Here is a 5,934-nt window from a genome sequence, read left to right as displayed (position 1 = left end):
GCAATGGGGATCTTCTGATGAAAGTCCATGAAATGACCCTAAGGTCTGGAGCATTTAAAACATAACTTGCTTCAGCTCAAATCTATCAGCTTCAATATTAGAATCTGCAATTACTAGGTTGAAGTCATAAAATGCTGGAGCCGCATATGCTCTTATTTCTTGCTTTATATCATTTGCTAACAAAACAACGTTCAGAGGAGGTGCTGGGGCATGTTTTCCAACTCCATCTTCTGGTAATCTCTCTACTCTCAACTCTAGCTGAATTTGTGGGTTATCCATTTCAACGTCTTCTTTATACTTTACTATTTGCTCGACCCTTATCCTTCTAAAAGTTCGTTTAATTTATGGGTCAAATGCAAATTCAAGGGTAGGGAAATTGTTCATTCATGTACCCCTCATCTCCGGCGTCACATGAATGAAAACTTTGGCGAGAAGATTAGCATGGCCCATGCGCAAGGATGACACGCACAAAATTGGAACGATACAGAGAAGATTAGCATGGCCCCTGCGTGAGGATAACAAGCACAAATCGAGAAATGGTCCAAATTTTTTTACATGTGACGCCCGAGAGGAGGGGTACATGAATGAACCGATACCACATTCGAATGAGAGGGATCTTGAGATAATGGAAGAATGGTCAAGAAAGGCTTAAAAGAATTGATAGTTACTACCTATACCAACAAAGTGCATCTTCCTTTTCGGTTACTCAATCGTAAGAACTTCAAAGTTAAGCGTGCTTGACTTGGAGCAATCTTTGATTGGGTGACCTCCTAGTTGGTTTACTAGGATGCATGTGAGTGAGGACAAAGCATAATGGAAGGACTCGTATTGGCCTGTAGTTCTAAAGAGTAACCCTGTTACCTACAAAATATGGTGAGAAAAATAAGGGATGAGTACAATCACAATACCCAGTAAACAGTACATACCCGAAGTATCACGCACAAATAGCATGCTTATCATAGAAAGTTCAAACGATATGCATAACAGATCATCATGCTTTATATAATAAAAATATACACATACCTGAACATGCAACCTACATGCCAAACCCATCCTCGTACCTCAATTCACTAGTTTGCTTTCCTGTTTCTCAATGACTTACTCCTTCGAGTCGTATCATCCCCTGACCTTTGTACCTAGGGCTTCAACACTTCTCTACTGCACTTCACGTTCGACCCTTGACCTTTGTACCCAAGGCCTCGAACGGTTGTGTCGACTCTTGGCCATGCATAACCAAGGCATCGACACTTCTCTAAACTCATTAGTTATTTCCTATTCCTCCATGACTTATTCCTTCGAGTCGTATCAATCCGACCTTTGTACCCAGGGCCTCGACACTTCTCTTCAGCGTTTGATGTTCGATTCCTTTGACCATTGTACCCAAGGCCTCAAACTATTGCACCAACCTCTAACCACATATAGCTAAGACATCGATGACTCTGCAACATATTGGCCTTTGTCCTTTCCCCTCAAGGCCTTAATACTCGCATTCCTTTAAGACTCATTGCATCAACCCTCGACCTTAAGTCTCGACACTCGTCTTTGTCCAAAGTTGGCATATTGACCCTCGACCTTTGCACCCGGAGCCTCGATACCCAACTAGTGACGTATCAGCCCTCTAGCCCTAATACTCACCCATTCACTTCATAACAGAACCAAACCTCACCAGAGTCCTACATACTTCTAATTCATTGCCCATGCAACATTCAACTCCCATCAATCAAGTATACAACATACAAATCAATATTCACCTCACAACAATCCAGCACGTGATATACTTGAAACATATAAGTTCCACAACAAGCTCAGCTAAATATAAGCAACAAAATCAACATGTTTTACACACAACCAATCATGGCACCAGAATAACTAACCATTATTTTCTATAATCACATCCCAGTCAGAATACGACATCAAACTCAGCGTAACCAATCATGCTTACTAATTCATAACAAATCTCATGACACAACAAGCTTATGGTGCTAACAGTTGATCAATAATGAATGATAATAATATATATTTATCAACAAACTAAAAGTATACAAGCAGGCGACATCCATCGGCACACAGGCACATGACATCTATTCACCAACCATACTTGAGACATCCCTTCAAGTAAAGTTTACTTACCCAACAATTAGTTTCACCGTGCCGGCCCCCGACCTTTGTACCCAGAGCATCAACACTGATTCTTACTAAGACTGGTGTATCGACCCCCGACCTTTGTACCCGGAGTGTCGATACCCAACTTGTGACGTATCAGCCCCCCGACCTTGTACCCGCGCCCTGACACTGACCTATTCTTCTTCCATAACATCCAAACACCACATATCATTTATAGCCTTCCAACCAAGATTCTAGTACTGCTCGCTAATCAAACTAATCACAATGTCTTTCCACAACAAATCATCTAGTATGATTTTAATGCATCACGAATCTCAATAACACATAATTTAACAACAACTAACCTGCTCACAATATAGAGAACACAGAAGCTTCAACAAATAATCTTTCATTATGCTTTACATAACAGACTTTTCACAGAACAATTCATAAAACTTTTAAGACCACGCTCAACTACAACATACTGCCAGAAAGGTTGCGCAGCCGCTGGTAAGCTGTGGGTTCGTCGGGTCTAAAGCCAACTCGTTACATCTACTTGTAACTTGCGGGATCTAGGCTAAAAACACGAAGCCGCCGCACCGGAGAGCTGCAAGGAGTTGCACTGCTACTGATCGAAAGAACGAAATGCCGGAATCTGCTGCAGAATGCCCAACCCGCCGTCGCTACCTCGTTGTGTCACAGTTTCCGTCGTCGACATGCTGCTTCAGCTGCGGGTTCGCCGTTGCCATCGATTCTGAGGATGCATCATCAGATAACACTGGTACGGTTGCCAGCGATGAAGGCAGCTGGGGCGATGGGTGGCAGTTGGGGAGTTTGGGAAGAAGATGAAGAAGAAGAAGAAAGGGAAGGGAAACTAAGGGTTCTCTTTTGCTTTGTTTCATTTAATTATTATTATTTTTCTTTTTCCCTTTTATTTCCCTTTTTTTAATCAAACATTTTTCCATTTATTTTGTTTTGAAAATTATAAAGCCCAAAACCCACTAAAAGAAAGCCTAAAAAATCAAACTTTAGTAACGAAACTAATACTCACAACAACCCATAAAAAATAATTAACTTAACCTCTAAAATCCAAGAGTTAAATCCGAAACGTAAAAGTTAAATTTCCTAAAACCTTGGATTTAAGATTTAATTAAAAATCTCTTCCAAAGTTCGAAAACTTAATTTATCTTAGTCCAATAAAATTAAACTTAATTCACATTTTTCCCAAAATTAGAACTCCAATATTAGAAAATCCAAGAAATTAAATTATCCACTTAGGGGAAAATCCAAAGGCACAAATTCAATCTTATAATAAAACTAACCCGAGAACGCGGGGCATTACAGACTACCCACCTTAAAAGACTTTCGTCCTTGAAAGTTGACTGGTCGCACTACTCAAAATGTCAGGGCGTTACAGACTCCTTTCTTTCAAAAACTTTCGTCATCGAAAGTTGACTAGTCTAGTAATTCTTGGTGCTTGACCCTGACCTATAGGTTTTCTTTTAGTTTCTTCCTTGCAAAAACTCTACGAAGGATAATTTCTTGCTTCCTTAAGGTTTTGGGTTGTCTAACCAATGTCTTAACAAGTCCTACTTTAGGCAGAAGAATCTTCATCTACCTAGGCTAACTCGCTGCCTTACTCCTCTTTTTACCTTTAAAGAAGTTGCACACTCTTGATAAACTTCATTTAGAAAGCTTTACCCCACTTTCACTATTTAACTGACAACTAACATCGAACCTGACGGTGCAAGGACCTACAACGAACAACCTAATGGTTCCAACTTAAACTCGCTTGCTAAACACCAGTAAAGGGAACTGGGAACGATCCAACATCTACTTCTCTTGGTGGGTCATCAAGTATTCCTTAGATCTTAAACAAAAATCCCAAACTCCAATATGTTCAACGAATAACAGAGAACTTTTCCTCTTAATCAGCGAACAACCAATAATCCAACAATTCCAATCCAAGGCTCACTACCCAATAGGCAACAAAAAAAAGGGAAGGACTCATCTTGAGTCACAAATACACAAACAAAAACGTTGCGGACTAGAATACTTCCTATAATGACAATTCCCATGAAAAATAGTAAAGTATCGTCAAGCATTTTAAAAAAAAACTAAACTTAGTGAAAGTGTACCTGTTGCAACAACTCCATGAAGCATACACAAAATTAAACACAAACTACCAAGTCATCTAAGGGAGCATCCTATGGCTAACTAACTCACAAGCATCAACATAACAAATCACGAAACAAACATGTTACACATAAGCATCTAAAGTTCAACAAAAGAGAATAATAAGTTTATAGAACAACAAGCCATACGACAACGAGTTCACGTACCTGGTGATAGAGAGGAGTCTAAGAAAGACCATAACACTACACGACCTAGGTTTTAGGCCTGTCTACATGGGGATCGTTACTAAAACCACCTTAAAAGCACCACTCGTACTAGAGAAATAAACCACGACAAATCTTCAACACGCTTCCATTGCGCTACTCTGATTAATAACACTTACAAGTGTTTAAACAAAGTAACCAACAACACTCAAGATTTAATCAAAACTCAATCTTGTATGAATAATCCATCTAATAATAACTTCATCTTATCCAAAACATCTCAAAGAAATCTTTACCAACCATAAATATCCACTAAACAAATATTAAGATCTTGGAAGGCAACGAAGCAAAAGCTAATTAAATATCAACATGACCAAATGTATTAATAATTATCCTTAATAGATTACAACCCCAGAGCTCGAAAAGCTAAAGAAAACTAATAACCCGAAAGAGCAATGAACTGACAACTTAAACATCCTTTAAACCATTAAAGTAAATAGAACAAACCACTAACAACTCAACTATAGGAGGGAATAATTGCAACTAGCCTAACTATAAGAAATTAAATGCACGAAACATAACTAATGGTCTTTCCGGTCAAGCCTCCTCCTCGCCACAACCATTCCAAAGAGTAACCCTGTTACCTACAAAATCTGGTGAGAAAAAGAAGGGGCGAGTGCAACCACAGTACCCAGTAAGTAGTACATACCCAAAGGATCACGTACAAACAGCATGCTTATCATAGAAAGTTCAAACGACATGTATAACAAATCATCATGCTTTATATAAATAAAAATATACACATACCTGAACATGCAACCTACATGTCAAAGCCATCCTCGCACCTTAATTCACTAGTTTGTTTTCCTGTTTCTCAAATATTTACTCCTTCGAATCGTATCGTCCCCTAACCTTTGTACCCAGGGTCTCCGCACTTCTCTACTGCACTTCACGTTCGACCCTTGACCTTTGTACCCAAGTCCTCGAACGGTTGTGCCGACCTTTGGCCATGCATAGCCAAGTCATCGACACTTCTCTAAACATATTAGTTCTTTCCTATTCCTCCAAGACTTATTCATTCGAGTCGTATTGACCCCTAACCTTTGTACCCAGGGCCTCGACACATCTCTTTAGCGTTTGACGTTCGATTCCTTGACCTTTGTACCCAAAGCCTCGAACTATTATACCGACCCCTAACCATGCATAGCTAAGGCATCGATGACTTTGCACATATTGACCCTTGTCCTTTCTCCTCAAGGCCTCAATACTTGCCTTCCTCTAAGTTTCGCTACTCGTCTTTGTCCAAAGTTGGCATATTGACCCTCGACCTTTTCACCCGGAGCCTCGATACCCAACTAGTGACATATCAGCCCTTTGGCCCTGATACTGACCCATTCACTTCATAACAGAACTAAACTCTCACCAGAGTCCTACATACTTCTAATTCATTGCCCATGCAACATTCAACTCCCATCAATCCAATATAAAGCAT

At 39.8% G+C, this 5,934-nt stretch overlaps 1 pseudogene; it reads left to right on the top strand.

Moving 5' to 3' along the window:
- Positions 1-465: 465 nt before the first annotated feature.
- LOC148209682 (U6 spliceosomal RNA) lies at positions 466-551 on the top strand (annotated as a pseudogene).
- The last annotated feature ends 5,383 nt before the right edge of the window (positions 552-5,934 follow it).

This window comes from Momordica charantia (assembly GCF_013281855.1).
Source record: "Momordica charantia cultivar OHB3-1 chromosome 8 unlocalized genomic scaffold, Mcharantia_2.0 BLBB01000008.1, whole genome shotgun sequence".
Lineage (NCBI taxonomy): Eukaryota > Viridiplantae > Streptophyta > Magnoliopsida > Cucurbitales > Cucurbitaceae > Momordica > Momordica charantia.
Note: the sequence above shows the minus strand (reverse complement) of the source record. Positions and strands in the feature narration are given on the sequence as shown.